At 41.6% G+C, this 22,159-nt stretch overlaps 1 long non-coding RNA gene across 1 annotated transcript; it reads left to right on the top strand.

The window, feature by feature from the left end:
* Positions 1-3,514: 3,514 nt before the first annotated feature.
* LOC142164598 (uncharacterized) lies at positions 3,515-21,155 on the top strand. The gene is made up of 5 exons (XR_012695377.1): positions 3,515-3,850; positions 17,223-17,294; positions 17,817-19,428; positions 19,648-19,719; positions 20,242-21,155. It is a non-coding gene; the product is annotated as an uncharacterized LOC142164598 (long non-coding RNA).
* The last annotated feature ends 1,004 nt before the right edge of the window (positions 21,156-22,159 follow it).

Here is a 22,159-nt window from a genome sequence, read left to right as displayed (position 1 = left end):
GTAATCAAAAGATCATCTGGCTTTGCAACTTGTCCGAACCTCGTCCTATTTGGGATATGACACTAACAGAAAGAAGTCACGACCAGCGTGCACTCCTCAGGAGAGAGAAGAGAGGGGTTTCGTAGCAGTTTATATATACAGTTCAAATAATATCAAAGCGGTAAAAAGCAACATTTAGCACATTAGGCCCAAACATGTACTAAAATCAGATAATGAATAAAGCCAAATATAACAATTCATCTAAGCTCGAATTCTGAACCCTGAACTAGAGATTCTAGGTTAAAATCCCCAGCAGAGTCGCTAGAGCTGTCACACCTCCTTTTTTACCTACACCCCCGTAAGGGTGTATAAGAGAGTTTTTTCCAATTAAAGTGACAATCGAAACGGGATTTATTTTAATTAAAATTTAGAGTCGCCACTTGGGATAATTTTATGGTGTCCCAAGTCACCGGTTCAAATCCCGAATCGAGGAAAAGATTGACTCTGTATTACAGTTCGCGAACACAGAAATCTGGGTAAGGAATTCTGTTAACCCGGGAGAAGGTGTTAGGCATTCCCGGGTTCCGTAGTTCTAGCACGGTCGCTCAACTGTTATTATTGGCCTATTATCTGATTTTAAACAATTATGAACCTATGTGCAAATTTTAACTTTATAACCGCTTTAATTATTTTTAAGGAAAATTGCAACATTGTTAAAACACGTCTTGAACCACGTTACATAAATGCACCCGTGGTCATCATATTTTGACATTGTTGAGATTTGAATTTGGGTCACATAAATGCGCACTCGAATTTAGGAAGGTAATTTTTTTAAAATGACGCACCTAAAGCAACTACGCGTTAGTAACTTTGCGAGGGCCATGAAAATTTGCTAAATGGCACGCCTCGAATTCTAAGAATTCAAGTATTAATTAAATGAGGGCCATGCATTTGAAGATTTTATTCGGCATGGCACACCTCGATTCCATTTAACTAAATTTAATTAGCGGCCTATTAAAACTCATTTTACTATTAAGAAAAGGTTTGATCGAAGTTGCGCGAATTCATACTCCGATTTTGTTTTTTAGAATCGTAATTATGTTACGCGAACGTATACACAATCACGATGGTAGATTAAATGCGTGCCTAAAGAAACATTTCTACAGATGTTCATTGTGCACAGTCCATCGGCTCATTAATTTTACAAAAATATGCAAGACCAAACAGTTGCCCATATAGTCTTTGAATCTAAGCAAAATTACGCTAAGAATATTATGCACTAACTTTTAGTAAATAATTAAAATGGCCTCAACTCAAATAAATAAACAAAACCAGGGAACATTCACCTACATATAGAAATAAAATAGAAAATTTGGCAGAAAGCTATTAGAGCAAATCAGAACAACAAACACATTAATCAATCGGATTCGAGCGGGGATTATAATGTCGACATGATCCTTAAGGTTTTTCTCTTCCTTTTCTGACTATATGCTTGATGGAAAGCTCTTAATTATGTACAACGAAAACAAGCAATTGCTTTACAATTTTAAAAGCTAACCCCTACTCTCGAACACCTTCAATTAAAGTTCCAAATTAATTTCTTACAGACCCATATTCCAGGGAAAACATCATGTATGTCAAGTGGACAAAATAATGAAGAGGCAGATTTGACATTGAGAAGCAGCAATCAACTTCCGAATATTGGCTAAAACTGTAAAATAATTATGTAATACATCTTCCATCTTAAATGCAAATCATAAAAAATAACTCCAACTTAGATTTTACGGGGAAAACAAATTGATCAAAATACCTCATGCTATGAACAAATCCCACGGTTCCAGCATACTTCAATCCATCATTGTTTTCAGAATGAAGGGAATTAAAGGGAGAGAGATGAACCTGAATTATAGCTCTTTCATTAACAAAATTTCAGCAGCTACAACCTCGAATCAAGCGGATTCTTCAAGAAATTACAACGACAAAATAGGAAGCTGGAACTGGAAGAAAACTCAAGCATCAAAACGGGTTGTCCCGAAACCTCTTTGTCTCTTTGTTACCGTTCCCCTCTACTCTTCGTTTGTTTCTTTTTGATTGTCATGTCTTCTTGGTCTTTGTTTTGTGCAGGTTATGGCTGCCTAGGTTTGAGGTGAAGAAGATTTCTGTTGTTTTTGGAAATGGAGGGGCGTGAGGTGGTCGACGGAAACAACTGATTTTAGCTCTTGGTGTATAGGTCCTCTTTTTGTTGTTTTGTAATTTTTTCGTTCCCTTTGGGATTTTTAGGTTATCTCTTCATTGAAGAAGAGGAGAAATGGAGGTCCTTAGGTTTTTCTTTTTGTTCACCATGATAAAACGGCTGATCCTCTAAGTATACTCTAGGGTTATTTTTAGACTAGTTTTGGTTATATAGAAGGGTTTTTAGGTTAGGGGATATGTCCTAGGAATTATGGGCTTGAAAATTATGGGCTAGGTCCAAAATTAGGCCTAAAAATGGGTTGCTTGAGCCCAAGATTTACTCTTTCCTTGCGAACGAGATTAAAAATACGATCTCATTTATTAATTAATTCTACTATTAAAATAATTATTAAAATAAAACAAACCGTTAAAACAAACCTATTTTTGGTATTTTCAAATATCATATTAAAATAAAAATACGGTACTATTTTTTTGTATTTTTTAATATTAAAAATGACTACAGAACATTAATAAACCTATATTTATAATTTTGTTTTCTTGTAATAAAGTAAAATAAAAGAGTAAAAATGAGTTGAAATAGATCTATTAGACCTAAATTAAATATTTTACGCTAAAAATGTGAAAAATCTTGGGGAGGGTCAAAAATCACATGTCTACATTGTCCAACTGGACTGAACTGAAATCCAACACGTGCGACGAATCACCGTTGTAGACATGTGATTTTTGACCATGCCCAAGATTTTTATATTTTAGCATGTAAATATTTAATTTAGCCTAATATAGCTATTTCAACTATTTTTGACTTCTTTCCTTTATTTTCGTTATAAAAATGGAAAATTACAAAAAAATATTTTAGCTTACGTATCTTTCATAAATTTAAATAAAAAATATACAAAAATAGTACCTTATTTTTATCTTTACATAATCTTGAATATACAAAAAGTATATAATAGTTTCATGTTAGCTTTTGCATTATGTAGTATTTTTATCTTATTTTAAAAGGAGTCGATTAAGGTGTTGAATCATAATTTTAAGAGTTTTAGAACCCAGTTTTTGGCCCACTTCGAATTAGTCCATTAAGCCTAGGGACCTTTCTAGACTCTCATTTGGAATAAAAACAAACAAAAAAGCCCCTAAGGACCTAATACACAAAAGACCTAGGGTTTAATGGACAAAATACATAAAAATACACCTAAATCTAGACTCTACCTATAAAGTAAAAATCTAAAAGGGAACACAAAATAACACCTAAAAAAATCTACAAAAGCTGGGCGCCGTTCTTCAGCAAAAGGACAGCCCCTCCCCGCTGTTCTATTTTCTTTTGGAACCAAACGACACCCCCCCCCCCCCCCCGCCCATTGAAGTCCATTGCCTTCTTCATTCCAACAGCAGTCATCTCCCTCAATCTTGCGCCGAAAATTCCTCAATCTCGTCGGAAATTCGACCGCTAATAACACACGCACACACTCTGTTTCTCGGATGAAAAATAAGAAAAACTCACACACAAGAATTCTGATTCTTTTGAATTTCGACTTTTGGAGACAAATTTCGGACAGAAATTCCGGATTTTTGGGTTGCAAAGATGGGATTCGACTAATTTGTGGTCCGTCCGAGGTTCGTCAATTTCCGATGAAGCTTCGAGGTCGTCGAGTCTCTGTTCCGTTTGCGGTCATTTCCGGTTCGTATTCTAAATTGAAATTTTGAATTCGATAAAAGGCCCAATTTTAAACTTTATTTGCTCTTTGATTTTCAGAAATGTAGAGTTTAATCACCAATGGCATGCTTAGAATATTGGGTTCGAAATAACATGAATATCTATCCGTAAATCCTGACTCATCTTAGTTTTCTTTATGCTTTTTGTTCTTACGTTTTTTTTATCCTGTTGTTGAATGAATGAAAAGATGTGATACATTGATATACCATGGCCTGTTGGTTAAAGCATTCGAGATGCTTTTCTTTGAAAAATCAGAAAATTGGGTTAAGTTTATGGTAAGTTTAGGAACACAATACTTTTGATTGCTTATTTTAATTTCGTTTGTTTGATAATGGTAATCTGATTACTCGGCAAATTGACTGTTTTAGGTGTATGACTTGTGTCCTTTCAATTATGATGGTGTCCCTAATTTTCAATATTTGATTGTGATAGAACCCCCATTCTTGCTTTCATTCAATATTACATCACTTTCTTTATCACCTTGTTCGTTTCTTGAAGGATATGCACTTGTTTCTTTGAAACAACCTTTCTGTAGAAATTAAAAGCATGGGAATTAATGAACGGAATTGAAAGAGAGGGAGTTACATACTTGGAGTCATTGATTTGGAGATGAGAGTTGTGTTGATAATCAAACAAGTCGTGATCGTGGACACGTTCGCGTGACATAATTACGATTCCTTGAAGAAAGAGATTTGAGGCATGCCATAAGCAAGTTAAATCATCTATGGCCCTCTCAAATGTTATAATTTAGATATTAAAAGTGAAGTGCGTAGTTGCTTTAGGCGCGTAATTTAAATTAATTTCCTTAAACTCGGGTGTGCATTTATGTGACCCGAATCCAAATCTCAACAACGTTAGATAAAATGTGTCGTGGACCGCGGGTGCATTTATGTGACGTGGTTCAAGACGCATTTTAGATGACGTTGAATCTTTCCTAAAAAATAATTAAATAAAAGCGGTTAATAAGTTAAAATATACCATAGGCTAAAACATGTATTAAAATCAGATAATAGGCCAATTATAACAGTTGAGCGACCGTGCTATAACCACGGAACTCGGGAATGCCTAATACCTTCTCCCGGGTTAACAGAATTCCTTACCCGGATTTCTGTGTTCGTGGACTGTAATACAGAGTCAATCTTTTCCTCAATTCGGGATTTGAACCGGTGACTTGGGACACCATAAAATTATCCCAAGTGGCGACTCTGAATCTTTTAATAATAAATCCCGTTTCGATTGTCACTTAAATTGGAAAAACTCCCTTATACATATACCCTCCCGGGGGTGCAGGTAAAAAGGAGGTGTGACAACCGTGATACCTCCGGAGCATCGAAATATGAAATACCGGATGGATTCCTGCCAAGCTGGGAGGTAAGACAAGCTCATAAGTAACCTCCCCAACACGTCTCAATATCTCAAAAGGGCCAATAAACCTCGAACTCAACTTCCCTTTCTTTCTAAATCTCATAACGCCCTTCATAGGCGAAACATAAAGCAGAAACCGCTCTCCAACTATATAGGAAACATCACAAACCTTCCAGTCCGCGTAGCTCTTCTGTCTAGACTGGGCTGTACGGAGTCTATCCTGAATCACCTTAACCTTCTCCAAAGCATCATGTACCAAGTCTCTGCCAAATAATCTGGCCTCACCCGGCTCAAACCAACCCATCGGGGACCTACACCGCCTACCATATAAGGCCTCAACGGTCCATCTAAATGCTCGACTGATATCTGTTGTTGTAAGCAAACTCCGCCAATGACAAGAACTGATCCAAAGACCCTCCAAACTCAATCACACACGCACGGAGCATATCCTCAAGAATCTAAATAGTGCGCTCGGACTGTCCGTCCGTCCGAGGGTGAAATGTTGTACTTAACTCCACCTGAGTACCCACCTCATGCTGAACGACTCTCTAGAACCGTGACGTAAACTGAGTACCTCTATCTGAAATGATGGAAACTGGAATACCATGCAGACGAACAATTTTTCGGATATAAATCTCTGCTAAACGCTCCGAAGAATATGTAGTACACACAGGAATGAAGTGTGCGGACTTGGTCAGCCGATCCACAACCACCCAAATAGCATCGAACTTTATCAAAGTCCGTGGGAGCCAAACTAAGTCCATGGTGATCCGCTCCCACTTCCACTCCGGAATCTCTATCTGCTGAATCAATCCTCCCGGTCTCTGGTGCTCATACTTCACCTGCTGACAATTGAGGCATCGAGCTACAAACCCAACTATATCTTTCTTCATCCACCTCCATTAATAGTGCTGCCTCAAATCCTGGTACATCTTTGCGGCACCCGGATGGATGGAATAACTGTGGGCCTCCTATAGAATCAACTCCCAAAGCCCATCAACATTGGGTACACAAATCCGACCCTACATCCTCAATACCCTGTCATCACCAATAGTCACATCTCTGGCATCACCATGCTGAACCTTGTTCTTGAGGACAAGCAAATGAGGGTCATCATGCTGACGCTCCCTAATACAATCAAATAAGGAAGATCGAGAAACCACGCAAGCTAGAACCCGACTAGGCTTCGAAAGATCCAATCTCACAAACTGGCTGGCTAAGAACTGAACATCCATCGCCATAGGCCTCTCCGATGCTGGTAAATAAGCCAAACTCCCCAAACTCTCTGCCCCGCGACTCAAAGCATCGACCACCACATTGGCCTTGCCCGGGTGATACAAAATAGTGATATCATAGTCCTTCAGCAACTCTAACCACCTTTTCTGGTGCAAATTTAGATCCCTTTTCTTGAACAAGTGCTGCAAGCTCTGATGATCAGTATAAATCTCACAAGGGACACCGTATAAATAATGGTGCCAGACCTTCAGGGCGTGGACAATTGTAGCTAACTCAAGGTCGTGGACAAGGTAATTCTTCTCATGTACCTTCAACTATCTGGACGCGTAGGAAATCACCCTACCGTCCTGCATCAACACCGCTCCGAGTTCGATCCTTGAGGAATCACAATAGACCATATAAGACCACGAACCTGTAGGCAGTATCAAAATTAGGGATGTAGTCACAACTGTCTTGAGCTTCTGAAAGCTCGCCTCACACTCTTTCGTCCACTGGAACGGAACACCTTTCTGGTTCAGCCTGGTCATAGGGGTTGCAATCGATGAAACCCCCTCAACAAAACGACGGTAATAACCCGCCAAGACAAGAAAACTACGGATCTCTATAGCTGAGGATGGTCTGCGCCAACTCTGCATTGCCTCCACTTTCTTCAGATCCATCTGAATACCCTCACTCGACATCACATGACCTAAGAATGCCACAGAATCCGACCAAAACTCACACTTCGAGAACTTAGCATATAACTTCTTTTCCCTCAGAGTCTGGAGCACTGTCCTTAGGTGCTGCTCACGATCTTCTCGACTCCGGGAATATATCAGAATATCATTAATAGAGACAATGACGAACGAGTCAAGATTTGGCCGGAACACATTGTGCATTAAATGCATAAAGGCTGCTGGGGTATTGGTCAGCCCAAACGACATAATAAGGAACTCGTAATGACCATACCGAGTCATGAAAGTAGTCTTCGGGATATCTAGCTCTCGAATCTTCAACTGATGGTAACCTGAGAGCAAGTCAATCTTAGAAAGCACCCGTGCGCCCTGAAGCTGGTCAAACAAATCATCAATACAAGGCAAAGGATAACAGTTCTTCACTGTAACTTTGTTCAGCTGGCGATAATCAATACACATACGCATAGAACCATCCATTTTCTTCATAAACAAGATAGGAGCACCCCAAGGTGATACACTGGGCCGAATAAAACCCTTATCAAGCAATTCCTGTAACTGATCCTTCAACTTCTTCAATTCAGAAGGAGCCATACGATACGGAGGAATAGAAATGGGCTGAGTGCTCGGCAACAAATTAATGCCGAAATCAATATCTTTATCAGGCGGCATGCCCAGAAGATCAGCTGGAAATACATCGGCAAAATCCTGCACTACTGGGACTGAATCAACCGAAGGGGTATCAATAATGACATCTCTCACATAAGCTAAATACGCTTCAAACCCCTTCTTAACCATACGCTGAGATTTAAAGAAAGAAATAACTCTACTGGGAGTGTGATCTAAAGTACCCCTCCACTCAACACGCGGTACACCTGGCATAACCAGCATCACGGTTTTGGCGTGACAGTCAAGAATAGCATAATGGAGCGACAACCAGTCCATGACCAAGATAATATCAAAATCTACCATGCTGAGCAACAATAAATCGGCTCTGGTCTCAAAACCAATAAGATCAATCAAACACGACCGATAAACGCAGTCCACAATGAGAGAATCTCCCACAAGAGTAGAAACATAAACAGGGGAACTCCAAGAATCCCGAGGTACACCCAAATGCGGAGAAAAATAAGAAGACACATAAGAGTAAGTGGAGCCTGGATTGAATAGAACCGATGCATCTCTGTGACAAACTAGTATAATACCTGTAATGACAGAATCAGAGGCAACAACCTCGATACGGGCAGAAAGGGCATAGTATCTGGCCTGACCTCCCCCTCTAGGGTGACCTCTACCTCCTCGACCTTTACCTTTATCTGGCTGAGCAGGTATGGTAGCAACTGGAGCTGTAACCATAGCCTGAGAACTCTGCGGGGCACACTATGGCTGAGAAGTCTACGGAGGTGCAACCCTCATAAGTCTGGGGAAATCCCTCACCATATTCCATGTATCACCACACTCAAAACAAGCCTTGAGAGGACATGGTGACTGTGACTGGCTCGGGCCAGGTCTGCTAGACTGACAACTGAAAGCACCCCACGCAAGAGGCGCACTAGATACTGGAGATGCATAATAAGGCTCCTAGGGCCTAGAAGGAGCTGAAATACCATTGGCTGCTAGAAGAGCTGAATGTATGGGGTGACTCATGTAACCCCTACCATGACGACCTGCAGCTGGGGCACGGGCACCAGAATAATGGACCGACTCTCGAGACCTCTTGGGGCTCCCTCTCCTCTCTCTCCCTAGCATGCATACTCTCAATCCTCCTAGCAATGCTCACCACCTGCTGATAAGAAATATCCATCTCTAACTCATGAGCCATGCTAGACCTGATGCTGGGAATAAGCCCCTCAATAAACTAGTGAACCCTCTCGCGAACAGTAGAAACCAAGGCTGGTGCATGTCTAATCAAGTTAGTGTAATGGACAACATACTCCGAGACAGTCATAGCACCCTAGTGCAAATGCTCAAACTCTGCGCGCCATGCATCCCTGAGGCTCTGAGGAATAAATTCTCTCTGGAACATATCTGAAAACTGGGTTGAAGTCAGTGAAGCAGCCTCGTCCGGACTGTCTAACTCATAGGTACGCCAGCACTCATAGGCGACTCCTCAAAGCTGGAAGGCAATGAAAGAAACCCAACTCGATCCTGACATACCCATAGTGCAGAAGATACGGTGACACTCCTCCAGAAATCCCAAGGCATCATCGGAGGCCAACCCACTGAATACAGGAGGCTTGTGCTTCTTGAACCTCTCAAGCCTCAGCTTCTCATCCTCAGAAGCCGCTTCCCTATCCTTGAGCTGATCTCAGACTGCAGGCTGTACAAGAATAATCTCAGGGACCTGCTCAACATGCACTCGCTGCTCAGGAGTGCGGGCGGCGGGAGTTTGTGCTCCTCCCCCGGCCTGAGATGTAGCTGTAGCGAGGGGAAGCAACCCTGCCTGAGTCAAAGTGGTGTACATGCTCATGAACTGTGCCAGAGTCTCCTAAAGTGCTGGAGTAGTAGTAGCAGTAGGCGTATCAGGTGCCTGGACTCCGGTTGGAACTACTGGCGGTACTTCGGTGGTAGCTCGTGCAGGTGCTCTGGCTGCACCATGTGCGCGTCCTCGGCCTCTATCCCAGCCCGAGCTCTAACGGCTACAGTAGTGGTGCGGGTGCCTGATCATCTTGGGTAGCGCGTGTCCTCACCATCTGTGAGAGAATAGAAGACAGAAGTTTAGAATTATGATGTCAAAAATCTCGCACGACAAGGAAATCAAACGAAATGGAATTTTCCTAACAGTTACGTAGCCTGTCGTAGATAAGTACAGATGTCTTCGTACCGATCAGCGAGACTCTAATAAACCAGCTTGTGATTCATGACTCCTATGAACCTAGAGCTCTGATACCAACTTGTCATGACCCTGGTTCGGCCTCCGTGAACCATCGTGACAGCACCTAGTCTTTACGACTAGGTAAGCCTAAAACGCGAAAGATAAACCAAATTTTCGAAAGAAAAGAAAACAATTTAAAATAGAAATAGCGTAATAAAACAACATTTGAAAGTGCCACTCGGCATATACAGTACCAACTCTCATAAACCAATACAGTTTTCCAAAAACCCGGAAACCCATAAATCACAAGCTACGAATATAATAAAAATGCTCTAACTCCGAAATGTCTACATCAACAGAATAAAATAGAAGGGCTATCACTACAAGATATAATAGAAAGGGACTCCTCGGTCTGCGGACGCGACAGATATACCTCGAAATCTCTGGAGCAGTCGCCTCACCTCAAGGGTGATATGACTGAGTCAAAGTACCTGTATCTGCATATGAAAAACATGCGCAGAAAGGGCATGAGTACACCACATCGGTACTCAGTAAGTGCCAAGCCTAACCTCGGTTGGGTAGTGACGAGGAAGGTCAATGCCCTACTGAGATTAAATAAATATAGAGATGACAGAATAAGATAAGCAGTACAATTGAGAATCTACGGTAAGAATTTAATACATAATAATAAGGAATACAATAACTGAAACAAAGATAAAGACAATCACAAGGAAATACCACTCACAACAAGGATGATAACTGGGGATCTCTCAGTATCCTTAATATATATAAGCCGGGGATCTCTTGGTATCCTCAATGTATACAAGGGATCTTTTGGTATCCCGAGGATCTCTTGGTATCCTCAATATATGTTAGGGATCTCTTGGTACCCCGATGATCTCTTGGTATCCTCAATATATGTGCCAGAGATCTCTTGGTATCCCGCACCTCAATCAAGTCATAAATACGTACAGAGGGTCTCCCGAGATGCCGTCCCGTAGTCCCAAAGTAAAACACACAGCAGCAACATAAGAATACTCAATTTAACTCAATTTCGTACCAAGTAAAAGAGGTAATTCTAAATTAATGTGCTTCACATAATTTAATTAAGGCAGTTTAGGCAAATAAATAGTTAAGTCAATTAGACATGCTTTTTCTAAGCTAACAGCATGTTTAAATTGCAAGTAAAATGAAACAGGAAAAAGGAGCACAATTGAAATTACTTAAAGAAAACCAGATTTTCAATAATTAGCTCAAGTACGCACTTGTCACCTCACATACAGGGCATTTCAATTATCAAATATACCAAATCCTAAGGGGAAGGTCCCCCACACAAGGTTAGGCAAGCCACTTACCTCGAACTAGCTCAAAGTCAACCCGAAATCACGTTCTTGCCACGAGTACTAGACTCCAAATGACCTAAATCTATTAAATTCAATTGCATAATGTAAATAACACTTCAAGTAACTAATTCTACAAAGAAATTCTAAGCTAATACGCGAAATTAGGAAAAATGACCAAAACGCCCTTGGGCCCACATCTTAGAATCAAGTAAAATTTACATTTCCAGAATCCTCACACTCTCACGAGTTCAGTCATTCCAAGAGTACCAAAATCGGACCTCAAATGGTCCCTCAAATCATCACTCAAAGGTCTCTAATTAGTCAAGCCCTAATCCCCAATTTACCACTAATTTTCCTTAATTTTTCATGCTTGAAATGATAAAAATCATTCCAGTAACGAGTTTAGGGACCAAAGACCTTACCCCAATGAACTCTTCTGAAAATCCCTCTTGAAAATGACCCCCAAGGCTTCTTCCCGTTTGAAAAGAGGTGAAAATGACTAAAATTCGCGAAGACAAGAATTTATATGTTTCTGCCCCGCTAATCCACTTCTGCAGTTATGGGACCGCACCTGCGGTACCGCTTTTGTGGACAACCTTTCGCATCTGCGAAAATCACTAACTCAGCCTTCTCCGCACCTGTGATTCCCCATTCGCAGATGCGGTACCACTTCTGTGGTAAATCTCCCGCATCTGCGGATCCTGTTACTCCTACCCAATTTCGCTTCTGCGATGACAATGCCGCTTCTGCGACTACGCACATGTGGGACCCAACCGCAGGTGCGGTTATGACAGAAGATCAGCAGCTTCAGCTGCTCAACAACTCCCAATCCTTCTGACAACCTTCCGAAATCATCCCGAGGCCCCCGGGACCTCAACCAAAATCACAAACAAGTCTAATACCACTGTCCAAACTTATACCAATCCTTAAAATGCCTAAAACAACATCGAAACGATGAATCTCCCACGGATTCAAGCCTAAGAACTCCAAAACTCTAAAAAATATGCTTTCAATCGACAAGTCTAGCAAACCTCGTCCGAATGACCTGAAATTTTGTACACACGTCACATTGAACACCACAGAGCTACTCCAACTTCTGGAATTTTATTCCGACCCTTGGATCAAAATCTCACTATCGGACTAGAAACTTCAAAAAATTCAACTTTCGGCATTTCAAGCCTAAATTAGCTACGGACCTCCAAAACACAATCCGAGCACACCCCTAAGCCCGAATTCACCTAACGGAGCTAACGGAACCATCGGATTTCCATTCCAAAGCCGTCTTATTCAGACTAGGGTCAAATTTCCAAAACTTAAGCTCTCATTTAGGGACTAAGTGTCCCAAAACTCTCCAAAACTCACAACCGAACATCCCAACAATTCAAAATAGCATAAATGAACACAAAAAAGCAGTTAATAGGGGATCGGGGTGTAAATTCTTAAAACGACCGGCTGGGTCGTTACACTTGACCGTAATGTAGTACTCTACTAATCGAGCTCATTCAGTCTAGGATCAAGTAAAACTTTATTTGGTTGTAATGTAGGCTACGGGACGAGTTGATGCATTTAGATATAAGAGTTACTATACCTCCCTAAGCACTTTAATACATATACTTTAATATTTAAAACCCCACAGTTATATCAAACCATGACTCCACCTTCAAATCAATATACATTAACTCCCAAATTATTTAAGCACAATTACATCAAGAGTCACCACTATTAAAGAATATTTTTCACAACAATACAACTATTTTTTTCTTTCTTTTCCTTTTCTTTTCCAATTCAAGTGGCTCTTACTTATTCAAAACCGTGCACCTTTCTCCTTATTTCATTAGTTCCACTCAAAAGCCGAACCAACCACCCCATATTTTAACTTTTACAAAGTTCATAACAATTCAAGTGCTCATGAGAGGTTAAAAGGTTCAAATAGATGGTTAATTCAAACAAATTGGTAAGACTTGTAATGAGGTTGCCAAAGAAATAGGATTACAGGCTCAAATGGGTTAACTACGACACATAACAATTAGGGGGTAATATATATATATATATATATGACTCAACAAAGAAACACCTATATCACTTCCAAGACTGAACAAAACTACTATTTTTCTTTGCAAACACACGAGGCAAGTTCTAGACATCAAATGCAATACATAGAATAACACAAAACCTTACATGCACATGGCACATGACTCACTAAAGATTGGATCATCAAGACACTCTAGTCAAAGCAGTTAAGCAAAGTTAAGAACATACAATTTAAGGTACTTATACAAGAGTCAAAAACTGAGCCTAAGCGTCACTATCCAAGTACTCACTATTCTCAAGGCATAACAAAGTCAAGAGATATTGCTTTAATTCAAAACACAGCACAATGTTTCCTATTCCTAAAAAAAGTAAAAAAGAAACTAACTATACCTGGTTCAAACAAAACCCTTGGAAAAGAACCGCGACACAAAGAAAAATCAAGGGGTAATTGCTACACTACCTAACAAAAGAAAATCTTTTTGTATTTTTCTTTAGACTTAAATCCCTCAATAAAATTGTCTAATAGATCCATCGTTGGGAAAATCCAATCTTTTTTAAAAAAAATATTCAATTAAACTAACACAGCTAAAGTAGCATTGAAAGTCACCGAGGCAATCTCCTCATCCCACACTTAAAATTGTGCATTGTCCCCAATGCACATCATAACTATAAGAGAGTAAAAGAAACTTCCTGGTAGGCCAAAGGCTGAAGCACTAGCCATTCATGGGTTACTCAGACTTCTCTCAGGCCTGGTCCTTCTTACGGGTACCTCACACTTAGTTCCAACCCTCTGATTTGCTGTTACTTCCTTCCAATAGCTTTGCTTTCCATGCTCCTAGAAAATTAAAAATCGACACTACAAAAATAATACAATTAAAAAAATAATAATAAAAAATAAAAGAAAGCAGTAAAGATGGTATGCCTTCCAACAAGCACTTGATTTAACGTCGCAGCACGACGTGAATCACTTTCTGCCTCCACCTTGAGCTTATGAATTGAACCCCAAGTTTTGCTTCAAGCTCATGATTATGCTCTTAGAACGGTACAAATTCTTGCGAGACAAAAATTAGATAGATTCTTATGCATTTTTTGGCTCTCGACTGAGGAGTGTCACCTTGCCTAGACGGCCTTGAGAATTTCAAAATATAAGGCTCATCTACCTCTTCCCTGGACTCCTTTTTATGCTCGTAAAGATTCATTCCCATTTCACCGTCCGAACATAATGTAGAGAAGTGTTTGGAATGAGGTCCAACGCGCTCCAATACATGAATTTCGAGATTTTCGACCTCCTCAACACAAAAAATATGTGACGACCCGGCCAGTCGTCTCATGAGTTACTGTTCTGTTTCCCCCATTTCTTCTTTATTATGCTTCGTTATCCGTGTTTTATATGATTGAGTTGAGTAGGTTGCGTTCGGAGTGGATTTGGTAAGAAATGAGACATTTAGTCTCTTTTGAGAAGGTTCAAGTTGGAAAAGTCAACCAGATATAGACATGTGTGTTAGAGGGATCGAATGAGAGTTTCAATGGTTTGGTTAGCTTCTTGAGGTGATTTATGACTTAGGAGTGTGATCAGAATTGATTTTGGAGGTCCGGTGTAGAATTAGGCTTGAATTGGCGAAGTTAGTATTTTGGCGATTTCCGGTGGGTAGGTGAGATTTTGATTCGAGGGTCAAAATGAGATTCCGAGAGTTGCGGTAGCTTCGTTATGTCATTTGGGATGTGTGTGCAAAATTTCAGGTCATTCATATGTGTTTTGGTTGGGTTTTTGATTGAAAGCGTATTTCGGAAGTTTTTAGAAAACTTAGGCTTGAATTCGATGCGTTTTGGGTAATTTGATGTTGTTTGAGGTGTTTTGATGATTGGAGCAAGTTTGAATGAGGTTTTAGGATGTGTTGGTGCTTTTGGTTGAGGTCCCGGGGGCCTCGGGTGAGTTTCGGGTGGTCAATCAGACCACTTTTGAGTTTGGAAAGTTGCAGAAAATTGATCTCAGCTGTTGCAGCAATTTATCTCTTCGCGTTCGCATAAGGGTCCTCGCGTTCGCGAAGAGTAAGAGGAGGAAGGTGTGAAATTGGCCTTCGCGTTCGCGAGGCAGGCCACGCATTTGCGAAGGGGAGTGATCTTGGCGCATCGCGTTCGCAAGGGGTACTATCGCGTTAGCATAGAAGGATTTGAGTCAGTGGATTAGAAGTGAAATTGTGCTTCGCATTCGCAGGTGTGTTGTCGCGTTCATGAAGGGTCGACTAGGCAAAGCATCGCGTTCGCGAGTCCTATGTCGAGATCGCGTAGAAGGAAAATCTTGTCATATAAGTTGTGCATCTCAAACGCGACAGTTTGACCGCGTTCGCAAAGAAGGAATATCAGAACTGGGCAGAAAGTTTATAAGTTATTTCATCCGCGATTTTGAGTCATTTTTCCTCCATAGTTGAGCATTTTGAGAGCTTTTTGAAGGTGATTAAAGAAGGATTCAAGGAGAATTGATTGGAGGTAAGATTTTTGAATCTAAAACGTGATTCTATTGTGAAATCAACCTAGAAATTCATAGAACTTAAGCTAAAAATGGAAGAACTAGGGCTTGGGATTTTGAACTTTTAAATTGGGATTTGAAGGATCATTTGAGGTTGGATTTGAGAACTTTTGATATGTATGAACTCGTGGGGTGATAAAGAATCTAATGATGTGAAAATTTTTGAGTTTCGAGAAGTGGGCTCGGGTATTGCTAATTTCGGAATTTTTGATATTTTTCGATTGTTTTCGCTTGGGATTTGTTCCCTTAGCATATTGTGATGTATTCGTTCTGATTTTGGATAGATTTGACGCGCGTGGAGGCCGATTCGAGGGGTAAAGGCGTCGCGAGCTAGAGTTGTAGTCGGTTCGAGGTGAGTAATGATTGTAAATGATGTCCTAAGGGTTTGAAACCTCGGATTGCAAATCGTAGTGCTATATTGAGGTGAGACATGCGCTTGATTATGAGCGTGGAGTCGTTTACTATTGGGAATTTTGACTTGGTCCATCCCGACTGATGATTTTACCGCGTATTTGACTAAAACTTGTTTGTTATCATCATGGTTTGGGCTGATTGCCATATTTGGGCTTCGTGCCAACTATTTGAACCCTCCGGGGATTTTTGTCACTATTCCTCACTGTATTGATTTATCACTTGAACTCAGTCCTGTTGATATTTACTGTTTTACAAACTCAGCCACTTTTACTCATATTTGAAACTTAAATTATATTTCTAAAAGATATTTTGGGCTGAGAACTACTGTTTTACTAATGCCCGAGGGGCTTGTGATGATTTTTGGACTGAGTGAGGTCGAGGGCCATATGTGAGGATATGCTGAGCGATATGAGGCCGAGGGCCTGAGATACTTTTATACGCCACGAGGTGGCTTGAGTGATGTGAGGCTGAGTGCCGAGTGATGTGAGGCCGAGTGCCGAGAGATGTTGCCACGAGGTGGCTTGATATAGCGCTTGGGCCGTAAGGGGCCCCTCCGAAGTCTGCACACCCACAGTGAGCGCGGGTACCCATTGATCTGAGAGTGAGCTCGGGGGGCTGATACTGTACTAAGAGTAAGCCCGAGGGGCTGATACTGTACTGAGAGTGAGCCCGAGGGGCTGATACTGTTCTGAGCGATTGTTATTGTACCCGAGGGGTATATTTCTACTTGTTATTTACCTGCTAAATTACCAGTTTTACTTGGTTTAAAGGAATTTCATTTGACTTCCTCACTGATTTACTGCTTTAAGTGATTTTTACTGCTTGATATAGAATTGCTTTGTGACTTTACGTGTTTTCTTGCTTTCAGCTATTATTTATGATTATTACTCACTGAGTTGGAGTACTCACATAACTCCTTGCACCATGTGTGCAGATTCAGGCATCGCAGAGTCCGCTCCTAAGTGCTGATCCTCCCAGTCCTGACAGTGTTTTCGGAGACTACGAGGTAACTGTTGGCGTCCGTAGCCCCAGTGCCTCCCTTATCTTACTATTTTCATGTCCTTGAACTTCTATATAGGATTTCATATCTAGTAGACTGGTATCCGGATTTATTAGTTGCTCATGACTTGTGACACCCCGGTTTGGGCTGTGTCGGGATGGTTTCTACTGTTGTTATCGTTATTTCCGCAAATTATGGTTATTATATCATGTTTTAGAACTATTTATGGTATTTTACAGTTTAAATGAGGTGTTCTATTTTGGTCTAGCTGGCCTTGTTTTCACGAGAGGCGCCATCATGACCGGGTTCGGGGTTAGGGTCGTGACAAGTTGGTATTAGAGCCTAGGTTACTTAGGTCTCACGAGTCATGAGCAGGTTTAGTAGAGTCTCGCAGATCGGTACATAGACGTCTGTATTTATCCTCGAGAGGCTGCAGAACCTTTAGGAAAAACTTCACATTCTTGAAATCCTTGTCGTGCGAACTTGTTATTCCGAGTACTGAACTTTTATTATTCTATTCTCTCACAGATGGTGAGGACGCGAGCTACCAAACGAGGTGGACGACCACCAGTGCCACCAGCTGAGACCACCAGAGGCCGTGGACGTGGTCGTGGTCATGGCAGAGGCAGAGCAGCGAGGGCAACACCAATAGATCCACCAGCTGCCTTAGCTCCGGATCAGGCTCCAGCTATGGGTGCTCCAGCAGCACCAGTTCAGGCACCAGCTGTGCCCATCGTGATTCCGGGTCTTCAGGAGGCCTTGGCACAGATTTTATCAGTTTGCACTGGCCTGGCTCAGGCAGTTTCAGCCACTACAGTAGCAGCTACTTCACAGGCCGTGAGAGGTAATCAGACCCCCGCTGCTCACACACCTGAGCAGGTAGTGCAGGGACTTCAGACGCCGGGGGCACCTCCAGCCCAGCCGATTGCACCAGATCAGGAGTTCATGGTACCAGTTATGCCGGATGATGAGAATCGTCATCTTGAAAGGTTTGGTAGACTCCAGCCTCCATCATTCAGTGGTGCTGAGGGCGAGGATGCCAGGGTTTTCTAGATAAGTGTCAGCGGATGCTCCGTACAGCCGGGATTCTTGAGACTAGTGGTGTGACATTTACCACCTTTCAGTTTACTGGAGCTGCCTTCACTTGGTGGGAGGCGTATGAGAGGCGTAGGCCAGTTTGTGCGCTGCCCCTTACTTGACAACAGTTCTTTACTCTCTTCTTGGAGAAGTATGTACCACAGTCCCGTAGAGAGGAGCTGCGCAGATAGTTTGAGTGGTTGTGGCAGGAGTATATGACTGTGTCACAGTATGAGTCGATGTTTTCTGAGTTGGCTCATCATGCCGTTTGGATGATTCTAATAGATCGTGAGAGGATCAGGAGATTTCTTGATGGCCTTAACTATCATCTCCATATTCTTATGACCCGAGAGAGGGTGTTGGGTGCTACGTTAGAGGAGGTGGTTGATATCACTCGCGAGATTGAGACGGTTCGCCGCCAGGATCGAGAGGAGAGGGAGGCTAAGAGGCATTGAAGATCTGGCAGTTACAGTGGTGCTCCTTCGAGGGGATAGTTCCAGCATGGTAGAGGTTGTTCTTTCAGGCCTGCTCAGTCAGCCTGTCCAGAGTATCGCGGGGCATCTTCAGGTCGTGGTTATCATGGGTCTCAATAGGGCTAGCCTTCACTCAACGCCCTCCCAGCTCAGAGTTCATCTCGTGCCCCGTCGGCTCAGGGTTCTTCTATGCCGAGTGCATTAGCTAGCCACTCCGGTGCGAGGGGTTCCCTTCAGTCCCCTTCTCCAGCACCTGGGAGTTGTTTTGAGTGTGGAGTGTTTGATCATGTGTGGAGGCAGTGTCCTCGTCATGTTGTGATGTGGCTTGAGTGATGTGAGGCTGAGTGCCGAGTGATGTGAGGCCGAGTGCCGAGAGATGTTGCCACGAGTTGGCTTGATATAGCGCTTGGGCCGTAAGGGGCCCCTCCGAAGTCTGCACACCCACAGTGAGCGTGGGTACCCATCATGATCTGAGAGTGAGCTCGGGGGGCTGATACTGTACTAAGAGTAAGCCCGAGGGGCTGATACTGTACTGAGAGTGAGCCCGAGGGGCTGATACTGTTCTGAGCGATTGTTATTGTACCCGAGGGGTATATTTCTACTTGTTATTTACCTGCTAAATTACCAGTTTTACTTGGTTTAAAGGAATTTCATTTGACTTCCTCACTGATTTACTGCTTTAAGTGATTTTTACTGCTTGATATATAATTGCTTTGTGACTTTACGTGTTTTCTTGCTTTCAGCTATTATTTATGATTATTACTCACTGAGTTGGAGTACTCACATAACTCCTTGCACCATGTGTGCAGATTCAGGCATCGCAGAGTCCGCTCCTAAGTGCTGATCCTCCCAGTCCTGACAGTGTTTTCGGAGACTACGAGGTAGCTGTTGGCGTCCGTAGCCCCCGTGCCTCCCTTGTCTTACTATTTTCATGTCCTTGAACTTCTATATAGGATTTCATATCTAGTAGACTGGTATCCGGATTTATTAGTTGCTCATGACTTGTGACACCCCGGTTTGGGCTGTGTCGGGATGGTTTCTACTGTTGTTATCGTTATTTCCGCAAATTATGGTTATTATATCATGTTTTAGAACTATTTATGGTATTTTACAGTTTAAATGAGGTGTTCTATTTTGGTCTAGCTGGCCTTGTATTCACGAGAGGCGCCATCATGACCGGGTTCGGGGTTAGGGTCGTGACAAGTTGGTATTAGAGCCTAGGTTACTTAGGTCTCACGAGTCATGAGCAGGTTTAGTAGAGTCTCACAGATCGGTACGGAGACGTCTGTATTTATCCTCGAGAGGCTGCAGAACCTTTAGGAAAAACTTCACATTCTTGAAATCCTTGTCGTGCGAACTTGTTATTCCGAGTACTGAACTTTTATTATTCTATTCTCTTACAGATGGTGAGGACGCAAGCTACCAAATGAGGTGGACGACCACCAGTGCCACCAGCTGAGACCACCAGAGGCCGTGGACGTGGTCGTGGTCATGGCAGAGGCAGAGCAGCGAGGGCAACACCTATAGATCCACCAGCTGCCTTAGCTCCGGATCAGGCTCCAGCTATGGGTGCTCCAGCAGCACCAGTTCAGGCACCAGCTGTGCCCATCGTGATTCCGGGTCTTCAGGAGGCCTTGGCACAGATCTTATCAGTTTGCACTGGCTTGGCTCAGGCAGTTTCAGCCACTACAATAGCAGCTACTTCACAGGCCGGGGGAGGTAATCAGACCCCCGCTGCTCACACACCTGAGCAGGTAGTGCAGGGACTTCAGACGCCGGGGGCACCTCCAGCCCAGCCGATTGCACCAGATCAGGAGTTCATGGTACCAGTTATGTCGGATGATGAGCAGCGTCATCTTGAGAGGTTTGGTAGACTCCAGCCTCCATCATTCAGTGGTGCTGAGGGCGAGGATGCCAGGGTTTTCTAGATAAGTGTCAGCGGATGCTCCGTACAGCCGGAATTCTTGAGACTAGTGGTGTGACATTTACCACCTTTCAGTTTACTGGGGCTGCCTTCACTTGGTGGGAGGCGTATGAGAGGCATAGGCCAGTTTGTGCGCCGCCCCTTACTTGACAGCAGTTCTCTACTCTCTTCTTGGAGAAGTATGTACCGCAGTCTCGCAGAGAGGAGCTGCGTAGATAGTTTGAGTGGTTGTGGCAGGAGTATATGACCGTGTCACAGTATGAGTCGAGGTTTTCTGAGTTGGCTCTGTAAGCACATGATTTTTTCCCTATGAAAGAATTACTCCCAAAAAATTCAAAATAAAACAATTTTCCTTTGTGTGCAATTTTTGTTATTTTTGTGGTATTTTTGTATAATTATTTGTATTTTTATGAGTGCATGTTTATTTGTTTTAATTAATAAAAATATAAAATATATCACATTTTCATTTAGTATTTAATTAAGTTTGTTTTACAAAAAAATGAAAGTCACAAAAATAGGAATATTTTTGCATTGTTAGCATTTAATGTCAAATTATGCAATTTTGTTTTAATTGGTGTTTAATTGTGTATGATAATTTTTGTTAGGAGTTTAATTAGTATTTTTGGAGTCAATTTAGTTTGTAGCTCAATTTAGAATTTTAGTTTTATCAAAAATAAAAATAAAAAGAAAAGAGGGATACAAGACGTTTATATTTGAATTGAGTCTAATAAAGCTATTTTGACTATTTTATCTTATTTCGCCGCAAAAGAAGACTACAAATATATATATATATTAGTTTATGTATTTTTCATAAGCTTGAAAAATACAAAAATTGAACCTTACTTTTGTACTTTATATAATTTCGAAAATTACCAAAAAATATATATATATATATAGTTCTATTAATGTTTTGTAGTCATTTTAATTTTGAAAAAATACAAAAATATTATTTTATATTTTATCTTTATATAAAAACGAAAATTACAAAAATAGTTTTATTAATATTTTGTAGCTATTTTAATCTTGAAAAAATATTTAAAAAGATATAGTTTTGTCTTAAATATTAGTCTTTTGGTAGTTATTTTACTTACATAGGATTAATTGAACAACGTCGTGTTCTTATTCTCGGGTTCGGGCAAAAGAATAATATTTGAGTTTAAATTTCCCATTCTTAGGCCTAATTTTCGGACTTGACCCATAATAATCCAAACCCATCGCGCATGGGGGATACATGTCTTGGACCCCTACACACGTGGGGTCCATGTCCCTTGATACATGGACAAAGCATGGCATGGGGGGGGGAGATTTTAAAATGAAAAAGGCTGAAAAATTTTGGGAAAAAGGAGGGGACAAAACGTGAAAAGGGGGGAGGAAAAAGACAAAAAGGGGGATGAAAA

The sequence above is a fragment of the Nicotiana tabacum genome, chromosome 10 (assembly GCF_000715075.1).
Source record: "Nicotiana tabacum cultivar K326 chromosome 10, ASM71507v2, whole genome shotgun sequence".
Lineage (NCBI taxonomy): Eukaryota > Viridiplantae > Streptophyta > Magnoliopsida > Solanales > Solanaceae > Nicotiana > Nicotiana tabacum.
This window is presented reverse-complemented; position numbering and strand designations above follow the sequence as displayed.